Source organism: Ambystoma mexicanum, chromosome 2p, assembly GCF_040938575.1.
Source record: "Ambystoma mexicanum isolate Mex_15411 chromosome 2p, UKY_AmexF1_1, whole genome shotgun sequence".
NCBI lineage: Eukaryota > Metazoa > Chordata > Amphibia > Caudata > Ambystomatidae > Ambystoma > Ambystoma mexicanum.
In genome coordinates, this window is record NC_090923.1 from 295,956,081 (window position 1) to 295,977,786 (window position 21,706).

The following is a 21,706-nucleotide window of genomic DNA, read 5'->3' on the forward strand; positions in this document are numbered from 1 at the left end:
GGCTAGCAGTGGGGAGTGCCCATGCTTCAGAGCCAAGAAATCCTTCTTGTACCCCATTGTATTACAAATTGCGAGACTATTCATTCTGTTGTTTAAATGTTAAAGCAACATCCTTACCAATATTTGGTTTCAAGAGTACTCCCTTGAGCTAGTCTTCAGTGTTCTGCATAAATCGTCTGGTTCGATAGGTTTCTTTTGCTGGATTGGTAATATGACACTTATAGTGGCAACAGAAAATTACAGGCTAATCACCCTATATCCAGTAAAATTACATCCCCCCTGCTGTGCCAATGATCACGCCAGCTCAGTTTCTATGTCGGTTTTATTGGCATTTAAAAAGACAAGTATTTAAGGCCCCAACCTGTAAAGCAGCCCTCACCAACTGATTAACTTTGAGCAACAACAACAGTATTAAGGTTCTAACACCAGAATGCTCTGACCTAATAAAGTCAGCCCATCACATGACATTCTACCATATGAAATACATAGAACTGCAAATAGAATAGCTTTCACATAACACCCCTGCCCCCTGAGAATGGGTTTTCTTACCTATTGGTGTGTTGTGACGTTATTGTCTATGCAGCAGTATCCGTTCAGAGATGAATATCTCTTCGCATTATCTGGTCTGGTTCCTGTAACCCTAATGCCTGAACATTCTTCTTAAGTTAAAGTGAATCCACATCCCTTGGTTTCACACTGTGCCCCACATGTCAAAATAAAAAGTTTGGTATCTTAAGATAGAATTACATGTCTTGGCCAAGGTCAGGCACTTAGTCTGCACGTGAAAGTTGTAGAGCGTGTATCACTCGCTCTATGATAGATTCCCCTAGATATTGCCCTGTGAGTGGGTTGGTGCAAGTCCACACTTATCTAGCTATGCCCTTAAGTCCTTAGGGGAATTCACAGTATCAGCGTCCGTGTTAGGTATGCAGCGCCATTGTGGGTGGTTTGTTTATTTATTCAAATTAGGTACATGTGACATCGGCATTTATTTTCATAATTACTTTCCATAGTTCGAGTCAACAAGAATTACTCGATCTAAACGAACCCCAAAATGGATTTGAGAATCTCATGTATGTCGAGGACTTGTAGCCATTGTATGTACCCGTGTGCATATCCGTTGAACGCAATTCTAATAAGGATAAATACTCTTATAATACCTGGGGCACGCCGAATTGGTATGTGCTCTTAAGAAATACCGAGTTCTACAACCCCTAGATCACCAGTGGTCATCAGTGGTAGGGGATTGATCCCTGGGGAACTCCTTCAATGTAGCATTGGCTCTCCCCCCAAGCTGAGTAAGGAGGAAATCCTAATGACCGTAGTCGTGCAAAAACACAGGGTGAGTGTCTAATTATTATGTTGGTGAGCTTTTAGCCAATGTTGGCCGTCATCATAAGGGAAATTAAGTCAGTATGTGGATCTGATTCTTTAAATATGTAGATAAGTACATATTGTGTAAGAGGGGCCATTGCCTGTGGGAATATTATGGGACCAAGGTTGTGGTGTAAACTCTCATAACAACTGACAATGAGCCAGAGGCACCTGAGTATAAATCACCCCAGAGGTACAGTCAACAAAAGCACATATCAACATAATACACAGTCATATGTCATATGAATACATTCATCTCATGTTCTGAGTTGAGGCCACACTTAATACATCGCAGCTAGTAAATGCATCTCGACTCCATTTGTCGTAATTTAAGTTTAAGGTCCCCGCCTCTTGGGCCTAGTTGAACCCTCGGTAGGCCTATGAACTGTAGATCTTTCTTGTCTGCCATCTGATGATTCTCCTGCCGAAGAACGATGGTCTGGAAGGTTGCCCAGAGCAACGCCAGTAAATACGATTCAGTCTAAACCTTCCAGCCATTACCTCTTTGTTTTGGCTTTGTCACCCCGAGTGGGACGGGTATGCCCAGACGTGGGTCCCGTGCCTACTGGGCCTAGAGACCCAAGCTATTCCTCACTGATGAGGCCCAAGAAGGCCGAAACATGTTTGAGGATGCTTGTGGTCTCGTGCAGAAGGGATATGACCTAGCAGTTCCGGCTGGACTGCCCCTTTTGGGGTGGGACCAAGCCTGATTTGCATATGGTTTTTCCCCTTCTGTAATGGCTTGGCAGGTGAAGAACGATGCTCTGGAAGATTGCCCAGAGCAACGCCAGTGGTTAAGTTTCAGTCTAAACCTTCCAGCCATCACCTCTTTGTTTTTGCTTTGTCACCCCGAGTGGGACAGGTATGCCCAGAGGTGGGTCCCGTGCCTGCTGGGCCTAGAGACCCAAGCTACTCCTCACTGATGAGGCTCAAGAAGGCCGAAACATGTTTGAGGATGCTTGTGGTCTCGTGCAGAAGGGATATGACCTAGCAGTTCCGGCTGGACTGCCCCTTTTGGGGTGGGACCAAGCCTGATTTGCATATGGTTTTTCCCCTTCTGTAATGGCTTGGCAGGCAAAGAACGATGGTCTGGAAGGTTGCCCAGAGTAACGCCAGTGGTTAAGATTCAGTCTAAACCTTCCAGCCATCACCTCTTTGTTTTTGCTTTGTCACCCCCAGTGGGACGGGTATGCCCAGACGTGGGTGTCGTGCCCGCTGGGCCTAGAGAGCCAAGCTAATCCTCACTGATGAGGCCCAACAAGGCCGAAACATGTTTGACGATGCTTGTGGTCTCATGCAGAAGGGATGTGACTTAGCAGTTCGGGCTGGACTGCCCCTTTTGGGGTGGGACCAAGCCTGATTTGCATATGGTTTTTCCCCTTCTGTAATGGCTTGGCAGGCGAAGAACGATGGTCTGGAAGGTTGCCCAGAGCAACGCCAGTGGTTAAGATTCAGTCTAAATCTTCCTGCCATCACCTCTTTGTTTTTGCTTTATCACCCCGAGTGGGACGGGTATGATATGATATGATATGAAATGGCATTTGTAACGCGCCTATACACAGGTGTTTCAAGGCGCGACGAGGCAGGGAGGGGAGGAACAAGGGGAGACAGACAACGATCCTACTAGGCCAGGTGTCATTCAGATCGCGCAAGTGCAGGGGTGGGGGAGGGGGAAAAGTGCAAGGGGAAGGGGAGGGGGAGAAGTGCAGTACAAGGTAGGTGGCGTAAAGTAATAAATAAATAGGGCCAGCTGGTGGCAAGTGCAAGGTAAGTGCAGAACAAGTGCTGGAAAAGGGGGGGGCTGTAGGGATACAGAGACAGTCCCGCAGTGCAGAGGGGTTCCAGGGCATCAGTGCAAGTGGAGAGTGACTGGGCCCAGGACCGAGGCTGTTAAGAGTGGTCCAGTTGCAGAATCAGTGCAGTTTCAGTGAAGAATATTAGCTGTTCAGCAGGGGAGAGGGAGAGAGAAAGCAGAAGCAAAGAGGAAGGTTTTGAGGTACTTCCGGAACCGGAGATGGTTCTCCTCAAGTTTCAGGGAGGCAGGAAGGCTGTTCCAGAGGGAGGCCCCTGCCGCGGAGAGAGATCTACCCCCAGCTTGTTTCTTCGAGAAGCGGCTGACCCTGAGGGAGTTGGAGGCGGATGAGCGAAGGGCTCGGGAAGGAAGATATTTGGGAAGAGAGAGTTGAAGGTATTTAGGACCCAGGCCCCAGAAGGCCTTGTGGACAATGCAGAGGGTTTTGAACTTTATCCTCGCAGCCACTGGGAGCCAGTGTAGAGATTTCAGTCCTGGAGAGATACGGTCCCTGGGCTTGAGGCCAAGGACAAGTCTCGCAGTTCTGTTCTGGATGAGTTGCAGAGGGCGGAGAGTGGAGGCAGGCAGATTAAGATAGAGGCTGTTACAGTAATCCAGCTTCGAGAGAACCAGGGCTCGGGAGACAGTGAGCTTCTGGGGGAAGGAGAGGAAGGGAAGAATACCTCTGAGGAGGTGCAGCTGGTAGTGTGACTTCTTAGCGACGTCAGAAATATGAGGAGAGAAGGAGAGTGTGGAGTCGAAGATGACCCCAAGGTTTTTTGCATTGCAGGTAGGAGCAGGGAGGGGGCCAAGGGAGGCAGGCCAGAGAGCTGCAGGGAAGGAGGGAGTGGGTGTACCGATGAGTAGAATCTCAGCCTTACTGGCATTAAGGCAGATGTCATTGGCGGCACACCACTCCTGGATAGCAGACAGACAGTCTGCCCAGAGGTGGGTCCCGTGCCTGCTGGGCCTAGAGACCCAAGCTACTCCTCACTGATGAGGCCCAACAAGGACGTAACATGTTTGGGGATGCTTGTGGTCCCGTGCAGAAGGGATGTGACCTAGCAGTTTAGGCTGGACTGCCCCTTTTGGGGTGGGACCAAGCCTGATTTGCATATGGTTTTTCCCCTTCTGTAATGGCTTGGCAGGCAAAGAACGATGGTCTGGAAGGTTTCCCAGAGCAAAGCCAGTGGTTACGATTCAGTCTAAACCTTCCAGCCATCACCTCTTTGTTTTTGCTTTGTCACCCCATTGGGACGGGTATGCCCAGACGTGGGTCCCGTGCCTACTGGGCCTAGAGACCCAAGCTACTCCTCACTGATGAGACCCAAGAAGGCCGAAACATGTTTGGGGATGCTTGTGGTCTTGTGCAGAAGGGATGTGACCTAGCAGTTCGGGCTGGACTGCCCCTTTTGGGGTGGGACGAAGCCTGATTTGCATATGTCTTTTTCCCTTCTGTAATGTCTTGGCAGGCGAAGAACGATGGTCTGGAAGGTTGCCCAGAGCAACGCCAGTGGTTAAGATTCAGTCTAAACCTTCCAGCCATCACCCCTTTGTTTTTGCTTTGTCACCCCGAGTGGGACGCGTATGCCCAGAGGTGGGTCCTGTGACTGCTGGGCCTAGAGACCCAAGCTACTCCTCACTGATGAGGCCCAAAAAAGACGAAACATGTTTGGGGATGCTTGTGGTCTCATGCCGAAGGGATGTGACCTAGCAGTTTGGGCTGGACTGCCCCTTTTGGGGTGGGACCAAGCCTGATTTGCATATGGTTTTTTTCCCTTCTGTAATGGCTTGGCATGCGAAGAACGATGGTCTGGAAGGTTGCCCAGAGCAACGCCAGTGGTTACGATTCAGTCTAAGCCTTCCAGCCATCACCTCTTTGTTTTTGCTTTGTCACCCCCAGTGGGACAGGTATGCCCAGATGTGGGTGTCGTGCCTGCTGGGCCTAGAGACCCAAGCTACTCCTCACTGATGAGGCCCCACAAGGCCAAAACATGTTTGGGGATGCTTGTGGTCTCGTGCAGAAGGGATGTGACCTAGCAGTTTGGGCTGGACTGCCCCTTTTGGGGTGGGACCAAGCCTGATTTGCATTTGGGTTTTCCTCTTCTGTAATGGCTTGGCAGGTGAAGAACGATGGTCTGGAAGGTTGCCCAGAGCAACGCCAGTGGTTAATATTCAGTCTAAACCTTCCAGCCATCACCTTTGTTTTTGCCTTGTCAGCCGGAGTGGGACGGGTATGCCCAGACATGGGACCTGTGCCTGCTGGGCCTAGAGACCCAAGCTACTCCTCACTGATGACCCAAGCTACTCCCCCTTCTGAAAAAACAAACACTGGACCCCAACATTCCCACAAATTACAGGCCCATCACCACAGTGCCATTCTTACTATTAGATAAGGTAGCATACCCCCAATTTCAAAACTTACTTGAGGTGAACCATCTCCTTGGCGCTCGCCAATTTGGTTTCCGACCTCAACATGGCACAGAGACTGCCCTTATCGATTTAAAGGCCCAAATAGACTCACTTAGAGACGAGGGAAAATTAGCATCCTCCTCCTACTAGACCTCTCAGCCGCCTTTGACTTGGTGGACCATAGAGTCCTGTGTAATCACTTGGACTCTGCAGCCCACTTCTCAAGGGAGGCTATAGTTTAGATACAGTCCTTCCTCAGTGACAGGACTATGAGGGTGTTCTCCCCCTCAGCGGCAGAAGACCCGATACCTATTACTTGTGGAGTGCCCCAGGGATCATGCGTCTCGCCAACACTCTACAATATCTTCACCAAGCCACTCTTTGACGATCTGGACAATCTGGATATCGCCTACACCAACTACGTAGATGATACCCAGATTCTCCTACCACTTACTGGGGATTATGGGGAAGATCTGGCTCTGGTGAACAGAGTCTATAGCATCGTTCAGGCATGGATGTCCAACCATGGCCTATGTTTGAATGATGACAAAACAGAACTCATCATCCTGGGCACCCCAGCTCGCATCTTAAAACTCCACCCAAATTACTATGCATTTATTATTGATGGGAACACTATCAAGGTTGCCAGAGAAGTAAAAACCCTAGGTTTTTACCTCGACTCGATCCTATCCCTTACCAAACAGGTAAACTCAATGGCCTCATCTACGGCCGACACATGTAAATTAATACGAGCTGGGAAACAATTCCTATCAGTTGACAGTTGCTTAATCCTAGCTAGAGCCCTCATCCTATCAAAACTCGATTACTGCAATGCCCTCTACATAGGGGCAAACAAACAAACCATCAATAGAATCCAAGTGCTCCAAAATAATGCGTTTAGGGCTGCCCTAATTATTCCTAGAAGAGCACACATTTCTGAAATAAGACGGAAACACAAATGGCTCTCCACCCAAGAAAAAATCAACCTCAAATTGGCCTCCCTCATCCACAACTGCTTAAACAACAAAGCCCCTTGTTATCTAACAGAACGATTTATCAGAAAAAAACTCCATTAGACCAACAAGAATAGTCAGCCCCAACTGCCTTCTAGTGCCCAGATTTAAACTGACCACTATTGGAGGGTCCAGCTTCCCAGTTAGGGCAGCTCAATTGTGGAACTCCCTACCTCACGCTGTTAGATCTGACCAAACTTTTAACAAATTCAGAAAGAACACAATAAAATGGCTCACTGAGAATGATATGTAACCCACATTCTCCCCTCATACCAACCTAGTATGCCTGTATGTAATGTACCTGATATAGATTTGGCAATATGTAACGTTAGCTATATGATGACATGTTGTCTACATACCACTGTACATGTACCTTACTGCCTTACCCTCATCCTGTTGCGCCTAAGAAAGTCATTTTTACCTTTGCTCTGTAACTTGTAACTTCTGTAACTAAGCTGTAAATCCTCTTTTTCACCTGCGCCCTGCTACCTCAGGGTCCGGCACGCACAATAAATAAATGAATAAACAAACAAACAAACAAACTGATGAGGCCCAACAAGCCTGAAACATGTTTGGGGATGCTTGTGGTCTCGTGCAGAAGGGATGTGACCTAGCAGTTCAGGCTGGACTGCCCCTTTTTGGGGTGGGACCAAGCCTGATTTGCATATGGTTTTTCCCCTTCTGTAATGGCTTGGCAGGTGAAGAACGATGGTCTGGAAGGTTGCCCAGAGCAACGCCAGTGGTAAAGATTCAGTCTAAACCTTCCAGCCATCACCTCTTTCTTTTACTTTGTCACCCCGAGTGGGACGGGTATGCCCAGACGTGGGTCCCGTGCCTGCTGGGCCTAGAGACCCAAGCTACTCCTCAATGATGAGGCTCAACAAGGCCGAAACATGTTTGGGGATGCTTGTGGTCCCGTGCAGAAGGGATGTGACCTAGCAGTTCGAGCTGGACTACCCCTTTTGGGGTGGGACCAAGCCTGATTTGCATATGGTTTTTCCCCTTCTGTAATGGCTTGGCAGGTGAAGAACGATGGTCTATAAGGTTGCCCAGAGCAACGCCAGTGGCTAAGATTCAGTCTAAACCTTCCAGCCATCACCTCTTTGTTTTGGTTTGTCACCCCGAGTGGGATGAGTATGCCCAGACGTGGGCCCAGTTCCTGCTGGGCCTAGAGACCCAAGCTACTCCTCACTGATGAGGCCCAACAAGGCCGAAACATGTTTGGAGATGCTTGTGGTCTCGTGCAGAAGGGATGTGACCTAGCAGTTCGGGCTGGACTGCCAAGTTTGGGGTGGGAACAAGCCTGATTTGCATATGGTTTTTCCCCTTCTGTAATGGATTGGCAGGCAAAGAACGATGGTCTGGAAGGTTGCCCAGAGCAACGCCAGTGGTTAAGATTCAGTCTAAAGCTTCCAGCCATCACCTCTTTGTTTTTGCCTTGTTTGGATAGGCTGGGCACATGATCCCTGATTCTTATGTATAATTGTCTAATTGTGCTCCCACATATATCTTCTTGCAGACGCAGATAATAGCGTACACCACATAGCTGGTCCCACAGTTTATAAATTCCTTGATTTTGATAATTCTGCCACCTGTGTCGGTGTACTCCCTGCATCTGGATGTGTATGTCTGCACATACTGCATGTGTTGCATTTAAAGAATCCTGATGTTGTTTTAAGCCATTCGCTATCACTTGTACCACCAGTCTCCAAAAATGATGGACAGAGCTTTTTCCTGAGTGTAGGTGCCCTGCTGTACACAAATGTTGTTTTTTCGCTCAAATATGGACATACGTGTGAGTACATGTGTAGTATGTTCCAGTGCCTTTGTATTATCCTGTACAGGATTTGTGTATCTTTGGAGTACTTCATGATGATGTCTATGTTGCTTTGTTCCTGAGTTGGTCGCACCTTTGGTAGCAACATGTTCACTCTTTGTTGTCCTCCAATTCAGGTTTTGTTTTTTACTAATTACATCACTTTGTTACCCCATCTCCTGAAATCATTTGGTTAATAAGTGACATTCCTTGTTAAGGGTCTCTTCCTCGCTGCAGTTGTGGCGCGCTCTCTTGAACTCTCCCATATGTATGTTGTTTACAGTGGTTCTGCGATGGCAGCTGCCTGCATGTAGAGTTGAGTTGACCTCTGTCTTTTTCTGAAATGTTCTAGTCTGGATTTTCCCTTCCGATATATTCATTTGGAGATCCAAGAAGTCAATCTGGGATTTGTCACAATGGCCAGTCAGTTTGATGTCATAACTGTTGTCATTCAAGTAGTCCATAAATTCAACACATTCTTTTGTTTCTCCTTGCCAAATTATTAAAATATCGCCAATATAGCGCCTCCATATTATGATGTTGTTGAATTTGTCATTGCCTAGTGCATGCATTTGCTCATAATCAGACATGAACAGGTTGCCTCCATTGCTCCACCATTGACTTGTGCTAAGTAGGGAGGCACCTTAAGAAGAGCTTTCAATTGAAAATCTCCTGAGCGGAAGATTGAGTATGTTTTACATCTTTCTGATGTGGCATGCCAATCCCAACTCCACAGTTTGGTTTTGGCTTTGTGTGAATCTTCAAATAACAACTGAAGAGGAATGTATGCTTTCTTTAGGATATCATTACAATAGCTTTCCCATGTGTATAAGGGACTAAACTTTTGGCCATTCAATGCTGCAGTTAGTAGCAGAATTAAGCTCATTGTGTTGGTTAAAGTAGAAGAACATTTCCTAAACAAGGATAGAGCTTGCCAGGTAATCACTGCGGCTAGAGATACTAAACCTAGCTCATAATGCACAATTACAATTGGGATGCTCTATTCCATCCAGAGTGTGCCAATTAGGATGATGTTCTGTTTTTTTTTTTTTTGCCTATGCTTCATATACTATGACTGGCACAACTTTGTGTTTGTAGAAATTGAGAGATGGAATATATGAAAATGTGCCAAATCTCCTTTTAATTAGATTGCCCTGGGTCGCTAATGTCTGCATTTTTACCTTTAATTAATTTAGGTATGCAAGATCAGAAGTGTGATTACTCATAATTTGGCCAAGATATATATATTTGTTCACTATAGAGAGAAGAGATTTGGCATGGGTCCACTGAAATTTGGATTTAGCTTTACTATATGCAATATATTGACTTTTGACTTTGGGACATTTATGGGCAGACCATTAGCTTTTGCATATTGATCCAAAGAATTCAACTTTCTTTGAAGGCCTATTGGAGTCTGTTTTTTTTAAAACAAGGTTTTCAGCATATAGTAACAAAGACATTTCACTTTGGGCAATTTTAGGGGGAAAAGAACTAATGTGCTCTGAAATGTTGTTAATATCTTTAATGTAAAAATGTAAACTTGTGGAAGCTAAAATACAAACTTGCTTTAAACCAGAATAAGTTTGAGTGGGTTTTGTTCAAAGTCCATATTTTGTTAATTTCACCTTTATGGAAGTATCAGAATAAAATTGATGGGTTAGATTAAAAATGTGAGGAGGGCACAACAATTTTGACCATAAGAGCTCATGAGATAATGAGTGGAAAGCCTGCATAAAATCTATGAATGCCAGGAAGATGGGTTGTTTGGAGATAGTAACTTGTTTCTTAATGGCTGATAATAAAAGTTAGTTTAAGAATGTCCCTACTCCCTTTACAAACCCTGATTGGTGCTTAGCAAACAAGTTAGCCAACTTCATCCATTCAATGAGTTCTTTTAGAATCAATCTGGCGAAGATATTTCCTGGAATGTCCAGTAAGGTGATTGGCCTGTAATTTGCTGGATCATTCCGATCACCTTTCTTAAAAAATGGAATTATAATTGATTCTTTCCACAATCTTGCGATATCCCCTGTTCTAAGAATGTTTCTAAAGATAGCCTCAAGAATGGTGGCCCATTCATTTGGGTGAGTTTTGAGAGCTGAGTTTGTCAAGCCATCCTGCCCGGGACACTCGAAGTACTACGTTTGTTAATAAGGAAACAAATATCTAGATTGTCAAGGAAGAAAGAGGTGGCATCTAGTTTTGGGACATGTAACGTTGATACTTTAGTGTTAGGTTTAGCAAATAGCAAAGAGAAATGAGTCATCCATGCTCGTTAATTTACTGTGTTTTACAAAACTTATGATGCTGCACAGGTGCGGTCTTTTTTTAAAAAGAGTCAAAATTTGGGTGGTTGTTTTGCTAGAGATGGCAGCTACGATGGCTTCCCCATCTTTGATTAAATTTGATTTGTTTAACTGCGTTTCTCTAGCGCGTGCAAATGTTTGCTTTCTCTTTCTTTTGATCCATAGAAGAATATCTTTCTAGCATTTTGCTGAATTGGGTCTTCAATGTTTCAATAGTTGGATTATAAAAATTTTTATATTTGAAAAGCAGGTGACTGTTCTGACTTGATAATTCACTGATATATTCAGGTTTACACTGGGACGGAATTCGGTTAAACATAGAGTTAAGTTGGAGCATATAGGTTTCTAGTTTGGGCACTGTCCACTTTATTCTATTTCTCCTATTATTGAGACCAATTAGAACATTGAAAAAAGCACGAGAGTTTTTAATGAGGATGGTCCATTTGATCTCTACGATGTTATAATCGCTAGTCGGTGGGGATTACTGAGAATGCTGCAACTCGATTAATTGCATGAGAAGAAATGTAAACATAATTCAATATGGTGTGCAAAGATTCTCTTGACCAGGTGGGAGCTGGAGGAACATCTCCTGCCACAGTCCCATTCAGAAGTGTGAAGTCTTGCTCTTTCATTAGCGAGATCCATTTTCCTGCTCGCAACATGGGAGATTTGGGACTGGTAGGCAAGCATTTGATGTTAAGATCTCCAACTATGATGGTTATATAGGTTTGGTGATCAAGAGCAATAATGTCTAATTTGTGTTCGATATATTTGAGGAAACTGTCATCGTGATGGCCACTGGGTTCCAATAGATATTTAGCAAAGCAGTTTCAGGACTGAGAGGAAGCATGGGATGGAATATGCAATTCCACTGTATCAAACTTTGCGCTAGATATGAAACCAATAGATTTTATGTCATTTGATTGTATGTATCTCAATTTAGGAATGGTATGGAAGACAGTGGGCCTCATTACAAGTTTGCTGGTCCGGTAACTATGGTACCAGTAAGCTTGCCGGTACCGTAGTTACTGGACCGGCAAACTACGAGTTCTTCTCATGGGTGCCTTTTCGCCCGCCATGTCGGACCTGGCGGCTGGACCGGCACCCGCGAGCAGAGCATGTTGGATGCACAGGTACCATTATGAATGGTGCCAGTGCATCCGGCCTTCCCATCCCATTGAGCCCTATTGGGCTCAAATGGGAATGCAGAGCATTTTTTTACCAGTGCCCGGGAATGGGCAAATACTGGGTCCAGCGGGGCCGTAATGACCCGTTAATTGCCCATTCCCGGGCACCGTTAAAATTCGCAAGTTCGACGACACCCAGCGGGTTTTACCGGCAAGGCTACCGCCAAAATTGTAATGAGGCCCAGTGAGAAGTATGGTTCTGTAGTCCCATTGTCTATGTATCATTGTTAATAGAAGTGTGTCAGTGCTGGCAGATAAATCATCTTTTTCCTTTTGGTCATGGATGATAGAAAGATTTGACCACCTTTCAGAAAAGTGAGTCACGTTAGAAGGATACAAACGACTGTTGTAGTGAGAGTGTTGTTCTTTCACTTGAGAGGGCGGTAAATCGCTAATCTTGCATTTTGGTGCTTTCTTGTGTTCCATAGTTAGGGGCTTATGGAAAGCATCTTCTACGTTGATAGTCGCTATCTCTCGAGTGGGCTTAGCTAATGCCTGTGGATAATGGAGAGTCTCACAGATAGCACCTATTTGTGGGAGAGATGAGACAGAATAAGTGGAAAAATTAATGAGGTCATCATTTGGCTGCGGGACTCCATCAAGTACTCTGGAGGGACCAGTATGATCATCTAGAATTGGTTGGATGGTCTGTAGAGAGTCATGATCCCTAGTTGTCGATCTAACTTGAGAGGGGCTACGAAGAGAAATATGCACGTTGGCAGAAGGAGACTCAAGATTGTCAGCCATGAAAGGTTCAGCTTGCTGTTTTTTTAATGGAGATCTAGAAGGAATCGTCAGGCCATCAATACATTTCGTAGCTCTATTATTTGATGTTTCCTTAAGGGCCAGCTGATCTTTTGCCTTTTTCAGGATTTTGTGTTGGCTCGAATTGATTTGTTTCTTAGCTTTTTCCTTTCTTGGGATGGGAGGGAACAAATCAAACTTGGGAGCTTCTGTCAGGTCGGGAACTATGGAGTCATGATCTCGAGCATGCAATATGGGTTCAGATAAAAGGCTCTTGTAATATCTGCTGAAAATTGTGGAGTTTCTGGCTGATCTGAAAAAGTACAAAATGCAAGATTTGTTGAACGGGTGGAGGGAAAAATGTGGAATATGGGTAATAATTTACATATTCCGTGCTAAATTGTGCAGACCTGGTTGTCGTCTTATTTAATTCCCTATGATTAGCTAAATCAGAAAATATGTATACTATGGCAGTTGTTAGTAAAATTATTAAGTTTTGCCACATAACTAGTTTTTGCCAAAAGTTTGACATGAGAACACATGGGACGTGTAAATTAAGCGGCCATATGTCTGCTCCAGACTCTCAAACTAATACATAAAGAGAGGATGGATGGGGAGGAGAGAGAAGGGTAGCTGCCCAATCCTAATTGTGAGAACTCTGGCTGGGTACTCACCCAAGATTATAAAATAGATGGTGTCACCACTGCTATATAAGGGGGACTGCACTAGGAGGAAGGGACAGAGCTTCTGAAATTTACCATCAAAAGAGTGTTGATGCAACATACAATCTGACAGCTGCAAGGAAACACCAGAGGAGATTGCTGAGAGTGCATCTTGGTGGAGCTGTCTATTTCTAGGAAGGTCTAAGAGCTGACAGGGTCCAATGGCGGAGAGTGGGAGGCCATCCTTGAGAGTGGAGTGACAAGACCCCTGCCCTATCTTTCCAGAGGCTCCTGACATGCAACTGAGCCCTGGGAAACCAAAAGGTGTGGAGTCTGCTAGGCTTACATCCTTTCACCTTTATGGTGGACGGGGTGGGGGAAAAACTGTTTATACCCTTAGCCTATTACTCTAAACAGATTAATTTAATTAATTCCCCATTTGGTGGAACACTAAAGGGTGATTTCTGTTAAAATTTGAAATTAACAAAGTGTGCACTTAAAACTTTAGTGTATAATTTAATTTGGTAATCCTCTTTGTCCTGTTGACCCTGACTTCTTTAAGGAAGTCGTTGTTCGTAAATCAGTCAAATCTTTTTATCCTGCTTCCCCAACACAGGCCTTTAAATGGAGGGGGTCTAAAATCCAAAATCCTCAAATAATTCCAACTTTTCTGTTCGACTTCCCTAACACAGGCCAAAGTAGGGGGGAAGTCTGAAAAACTAACAGCTAAATCACACTGTGTTTATTTTAAATCAAAAGTGGGTGGATAATCGCTATACATATGGGAAATCCTACTCGTAGCCATTTAAGCCTGAAGGAAAATCAAAATTGCAGTATCGAAAAAGTGATTTAAAATGGCAATGCTGGCATATGATGTGGACGCAGGCATCATGAACATGTTGTAATATGATATTGTGTAGTATTGGTAACATGGCATATAATTGGATTCTTTCATGTATTATCCTAGAAAAACAATGGTAAATTGTATGGCTTGTTTTACACACTTTTAACAAATACTGTTTGTAAAATGTCATTATTTTATAAATATTATTTGCGGCAGAGTCCCACAAATATCCCCAACTACCTTGCTTCGCATGTTCGTTCACACCAACTTGTGGGCAATGGTAACACTAAAAATGTTCCCCTGCTGACACTTACATTTTTTACAAGCCTAGTGCCACACCCGCCTCCCACCACCAGTTTCTGTCTCAACCTCAACACTGGCATGCTCATAATAAGGTTAATGGGCATGACAAACGGTGGCTGGTGCATGTGGGTGCCAGGCATCACCCAGCCACCCTCTTGTTTCTACGCTAGGTGAAAGATTTAAGGTTGCTTAGAACTTTCACCTAGTGTAGGGCACCCCTATGGTGGCATGATCATTATGCACTGTGCACATGTCTGGTGGCCCAGTTCGGCCAAGGACTCAGTGGCATGGTATTTGGGGAGGTCAACAGCAGAGTGTGTAGTGTTGCCCCCACATTCTGGCTCTTGCCACCGTCCAAGAGTTTGAAAACATTACGAAACAGCTATGGCAAAATAGGAAAATGACAGATTAAGGACGAGTTGTGGCACAGATAAAATGAGGAGTGGTGTTGATGGCAGGGATGAGGATTACAAAGTTGTATATTGTGAGTGCTTCTATTATTTAACAATAGAATGCTTGTTTTTGTCATGTGTGCTGCTGTGAAACATATAAAGTCGTTTAGACATATAGGGGTACATTCAGAAAAATGTTACTCTGATTTACCCCTTGCTTAACACTGAAGAGGTCTACTTAATTCACAAAGAACGCAGCATGAGCTACTCTCCATTACTCACGACTTAACTAATAGTGCAAGAGTAAATCAGGGATGAGTCAAAGTAAGTACCCTTCTGGCGAATCAAAGAATCCCTTAAGGTTCAAGCATTGAGTAATTCAGAGTTATTCATAGTAATTTCTTTGTGAACCATCCCATAATATATCAATCTGTGACTTCAATAAAAGCATGGATTTCCTACATGTTGGCTCAGAAATATCAGCACTCATTGACGATCTCCCCGAGAACATGGCCTGCGTTTTAAGTTTGGCCCTCTAATTGCACAGCAATTCATTGCAACATTAATCTTTCTTATAATTATAGGGATTACCCACCACCTAAAAGATTTTTGGCAGGCAGAACTAGGTATCTGATTAAGTAAAGAGCTGCTTTCGCTGAATGTAATATGTTGTCTCAGGTGTGCACTGTTTAAATTAAGACAGCTTTCAGTGGCAGATGATTTATAATTTTGTAGGAATTTTCATTAAAGGAACATTATCCCTTTAAGGTTTCAAAGACGGGAACAGAAATGAAGGCATCTAATTTTACACATATGGATTTCTGTAATTACGAACAATGTATTCTTACTCCAATTTCGTCTGGATTGTCATGAGATCTTATGGCTGCGTTGCACCCACCTTATTGATAAATATGCAAAAATGAATGATTAAGACATTGAACTATATAAGTGTCAATTCCATATGGTAACTCTCCTTAAAAAACTCCTACGGCTGCGCTGACGAAATATATGTAACCTTAATCCTTAACAATAAATTAACAAAAGGAAAGGCTTCCATGATTCAATGAAAGACAATCTATGCAGTATTTAGAATTGTTGCTTATCCTTTTTGAATGCTAAGGTTTAAACCAATGGCCTCATTCACAAAGCATTATCTAAACTCTGTTTACATCTAAGCCCACAGGCAGACTGCTCACACATGGTAACTCAGAAAGAATTCAAAGGGCAAAGTTAGCGATTGGGAAAGTCAAAAGTAAAAATACTGTAATTGAGCAGGTACAGTTAAAAGAGAGGGGACAATTAAACACGTATAGGAACAATCGACATATAAAAGTGTGAGGAGTTGCCACAGTAATACATCTGGCATGGAAGTTGTAACTAGTGAAGCACACAGTGGCAAATCCAACAGTTTTGATTCTTCTAATGTCATTACATTACATGTCATTGAGATCCTTGGTATCTGTCAACTAACCTAGTTGAGTGACCGCTTGTTGATTTACATCGTATTACCCATTGTAAAAATAACTGTATCACTCCACTGTCAACACGGTGTAGCACTAGATGAAAACCGCACCAATCAATCAATTAAGCACGCTTTATTCAGTCATAAAAGACATCAAAGCACATATAATACATTAGAAATTTACCCAGACGTTTTATTTTTTTATTATTCATTCTAATATGTCTTAAATGTCTAATCATGAGACTGGTTTTGTATGGTTTTTGACTGGTTTTGCATGGTGACATCTGATGATCTGCTAATGCTTGTCTATCCTTCAACGCTCCTCCCTTTCATAGCATTGGTTGTGCAGTTGTGGGAGGGTTCACTTCTTGTGTCAAGTAGCCATTGGAGCTGGATTAGGCTCACACCTCCACCAGTATCTTTTGAAATTTTTCTTTGGTGCTATTGGTTTCACCTGTGCAAACAATTAAAAAAAAGGAAAATACAGAAAAAAATACATTACATGGCCTGAGGTAACGGTCATGTAGTTATGGTTAAGTTGCTAAACCCATAGGAAGAGCACTTTTTGGGCAGCTTATAACTTTGCTCCCCCTGGACGAATCCTCACCAAACTTTGCAAAAAAGTATATGGGACACTCTGAAAGTTCAGTGAGGTTTGGTCCAGGGGGGGCAAAGATATAGGGGGGGTTCCAAAACTTCTGTTTTTCCCATAGACTGAATGGGGGGAAAAACTTTGCACATGGCTACAGGTCAAACCGCTGGACGGATTTTCACCAAATTTGTGGCAGGGGCAGGGACTTGGTCCAAAAAAATGCTTTTGTAAATTTTGTGACCTTCCGTGCAGTACTTTTCATTAAAATGACCAAAAGGTAGGTGTAGATAAATTAGTGATATCTATGTCCGCTTCGCGGTCACACTTCCCTGTTCGGTCCACGGACAAGATACGGATTGGCTAAGGGGCTGGCGTCATGACCGCGGACATGTGACGTCTCTGCCGATTATCTGCAGCGAGATGTGTTCTTCGTCAGATTGTTTGGATGCGCCCGACATCTTGGATCCGCCGATAGCGGAGCGACAACCAGCGGAATGCTATATGTATAAAACTATTTTGCTGTGTCATAGAGCGTTGGGAAAGGTTCAGACAGTAAGACTTGGGTGATGAATCCATTTGTTCTGGCGGTCGGTCTTCATCATGTATTTTCTATGGCCACCTTGTACGCACAGAAAATGAGGGGTCTAATAACAGTAGCATTTCAGTCCATGCAGTGCACAGGGAACTTGTAACTGTTGTAAGGACACGCGTGGTGTTAGCGAACATTGAAGTTGACAACATGCATTACTTTTTTCTATGGATATTGCATTCATTAGTATGTCGCCATGGGTGTGACATGCTACGGTGTTTGGGGCTGGGACTTAGAGTCTTGGATACATGGCCGACAGCCGAAGGACCCGAAGGCCTTACTTCCAAGACTGTATGCCCTGGCCACAACCACCGCAGCATGTCACACCCATGGATACACCCGTAGTATTGCGTATCGATTGCCTGGTTGTGGGGAGTGTGTACAGTCGTGGGTGCATGGCCAGAGGCCATGCACCCAAGAACAAAGTTATAAGCACTGGACGTCCCAGCCACTGCACACCCATCACATGTAATATCTATGGACATACAGCTAGGAGTGCAGCCTCTGGCCAGAAGCACTGAAGGATAGCACGCCTATAGAAAACCCCAACTACCACACATCACTGAGGTGGTTGTGGGGAGACCATGCACCCAAAAACAAAGTTATAACCTTTTCATGATGTATTTTCTATGGCCACCTTGTACGCACAGAAAATGAGCGGTGTAATAAGGGTAGCATTTCAGTCTGTGCAGTGCCCAGGGAACTTGTAACTGTAAGGACACACGTGGTGTTAGCGAACATTGAAATTGACAACATGCCGTAATTGCATTACTTTTTCCTATGGGTATTGTATTCATTAGTACGCTGCCATGGGTGTGACATGCTACAGTGGTTGTGGCCAGGGCCTAGAGTCTTGGATGCATGGCCGTCGGCCGAAGGCCGAAGGCCTTACTTCCAAGACTGCAGGCCCTGGCCACAACCACCACAGCATGTCACACCCATGGATAAGCCGTAGTAATGCATATCGATTGCCTGGTTGTGGGGAGTGTGTGCAGTCTTGGGTGAAGGCCATGCACCCAAGAACAAACTTGTAAGCACTGGACGTCCCAGCCACTGCACACCCATACCATGTAATATCTATGGACACACAGCTAGGACTGCAGCCTCTGGCCAGAAGCACTGAATGATACCACACCTATAGAAAAACCCCAACTTCCATACATTACTGAGGTGGTTGTGGGGAGACTCTGCACTTTTCGGTGCATGGCCAAAGGCCATGCACCCAACAACAAAGTTATACCCTCTTCACTTACAAGCCAACATGGGTTTTATCTAGTGCGGTGGTTGTGGCCAAGATGTATACTTTTTGGTGCATGGTTGCACGCTGTATCCCATACACCCAAGCATGTACATACTGCCCACAATCACTGTAGCTTATCACATTTATACTTCACACCCACGCAATCGATTATGTATCTGGCAGGTGTGGCCAGCTTCCAGAGTTTTGGGTACATATTCAGTACATGCTACATTTACAATGTTTCCTTCTATGGGTGTGCTACTGATTTTTAAGCAACCATGGGTGTAATATACTGCAGTGATTGTGGCCAGGGCCTACAATGTTGGGTGCATGGCCGTAGGCCATAGGCCGGACGCCATACTTCCAAGACTGTAGGCCCTGCCCACAGCCACCGCAGCATGTCACAGCAATGGGTACACCTGTAGTATTCATTATTGATCAGATGGTTGTGGGGAGTGTGTACAGTCTAGGGTGCATGGCCAAAGGCCATGCACCCAAGAAGAAAAATCTAAGCACTGGAGTTATAAGCTACTTCACATGCATATATTGAAATATATGGACATACACCTAATATTTTAGACCCTGCCCACAACCACTGCAGCATTTCACAGCTACAGAGACACCCCTAGTATTGAACATCACTCAGGTGGCTGTGGGGAGGGTCTGCAGTCAAGAGTGCATGGCCGCAGGCCATGCACCCAACAGCACAGTTAAATGTAGTGTACTTACAAGTCACAATAGGTGTGATATGGTGTGGTAGTGCATCACTCAGGCGGCTGTGGGGAGGGGCTGCAGTCATGGGCGCATGGCCGATGGCCATGCCCCCAAAAGCATATTTGTACGTAGTGTAGTTATATGCCCCAATGGATGTCATATGGTGTGGTAGTAGTGGCCAGGATCTAGAGTATTTGAACAAAATAATAAGCACTGCAGTTGTAAGCAACTATAGATTTTATATACTGTATATCCACACATTGATAAATATACGGTCTCCCACTCACGTCTGTAGCCGGTGGCTACAAACTACTGCAGCATATCACAGCTTTAGGTACACTTGTACTATGCAACATCATTAAGATGGTTGTGGGGAGGGCATAGCGTTTTGGGAGCATGGCCAGAGGACATGCTCCCAAAACGAACTTTGTTTGTAGTGAAATTAAAAGGCACAATGGTTCCGATATGCTGTGGTGTTTCTGCCCAGGACCCAGAGTCTTGCTTGCATGCCCAAAGGCCATGCACCCAAGACTGAAGTCATAAGCCGTAGGGTTATAAGTGAATATGGGTGTGGTGTAATGTGGTAGTTGTGTGCACATCCTAGCGTCTTGGCTGCATGGCTACAGACGATGGTCCCAAAAGTTAACTTATAAGTAGTTAATTTACAAGGACCATGGTTTTGATATGCAGCGATGGTGGTGGGTAGAACTATACTCTTTGTACCTTGGTCATAAGGTGTAGGTGGTAGGATACACAACCAAGATACAAGGGCCAGCCTACAGCCACTGCAGCATATTAGTACCATAGATTAGACGTGTAGGTTCACATGTGTACAAAATGAGTGCCAATATACTTACTCCTTACTTTGTTCAGAATCCATATATGTTTTAAATGCCTTTAGTACTTGAGGGAAGTATCCTTTTTTAATTTCTGTGATAAAAGAAAAAAGTATGTTAGTCTTTGCGTTTTATGAAAACTTACCACATTGCATAATAGACGGTTTACCTTTTTTTTTACCCTCATATTTAGGTTACAAACCAGTGTACTGTGCATTCTGCTCAGTTTTTTTGTTTGCTTTTCTAATCATTGGGTCTGGGGAAAATAAATCCATGTCGGATTTAAAAAAACGTGTTATGTTTGTGTGCTTGCTGTCGATTTTTAACAACAGTTAGATACCTGTAGGCATATTCTAACTGTGCATTTGTTCTTACAGTTCTGTGATATTCATTTATTTGTGTCGTTATTATATCCTCTTGGGCAGTTAGATACCTGTTGGCGTATTCTAACTGTTTGTAGTCTTTTTCATAATTTATTGGTAGTCTTGAAGTACACATTACTTATTACATTTTGGCTTTAAGAAGATTAAATACGCATTTGTAAGATTAGCTGGCAATCTCTGCATTATAGTAATGGTGCTATCAATACAATCGAACCATCCACATTTCTTTTTAATGTATGCAGTGTAGTGACCTGCATTGGTTGTGGCTCCTGCATGGTAGGTTATACCTATTGTTGTAAAGCTTTTCTTTCCAAGTGACACTTGACCGTGTGTGAATCCAGTCAATTTGCAGTTGTTTTTGGTACCATCTGCATTATAACGTAGTATTATGTAGGTACTATTCGATTGTATCAGTAAGGTGGAGCGATTGTCTGAATTGCAAATAGTACATAATCTGCCATGTTATACTCTGGTTTCTTTTCAAACCGAATGAATCGTTCACCTTTTACTAATGATTTCCATGGAGAGGAACATTAAAGAGTTTCACTCAATTTTTTTTTTTGCCACGTACAAAAAAAAAAAAAACATAATCTGCCATGGTTTGCATTCTGTACAAGTTGCTGAAATGGAATGGATTCACAATTAGGTATGGAAACATATACAAATCGCTCATATGGGATTTGTTCCTGTATCACATTGTTACAGAGAGTGCATGCATGTTTACACATGTACGATATCTGGAAGATATCATTTTCAGGTATGCTTTTGTTTTCCACTACTAGCAGTAAGTACATTAGAAATTCTTGTGGATCTTCTTGTGAGTTCATAGTGAATCTCACCATTACAGCACAGTAGTCCAATTCTTGCCTTATTCCATGAACACTGTATGTGTTGTCAGGATTGTTTGTTGCATTTCTAAGAAGCACTAACATTTGCAAACACAATTGGTCTGGACTGTGTAAGTAAATATTGTTAAGAATTGGTGGCAATTGAAATAGAATATTCATTGCTATATTTGCATGGCAACTTACCCCAGTTACATTTG

The 21,706-nt window shown here is 43.9% G+C and overlaps 1 non-coding gene across 1 annotated transcript; it reads left to right on the forward strand.

Annotated features, from left to right (window-relative positions):
• Positions 1 to 21,125: 21,125 nt before the first annotated feature.
• LOC138568220 (U5 spliceosomal RNA) lies at positions 21,126 to 21,238 on the forward strand. The gene has a single exon (XR_011302563.1). It is a non-coding gene; the product is annotated as a U5 spliceosomal RNA (small nuclear RNA).
• Positions 21,239 to 21,706: the final 468 nt, after the last annotated feature.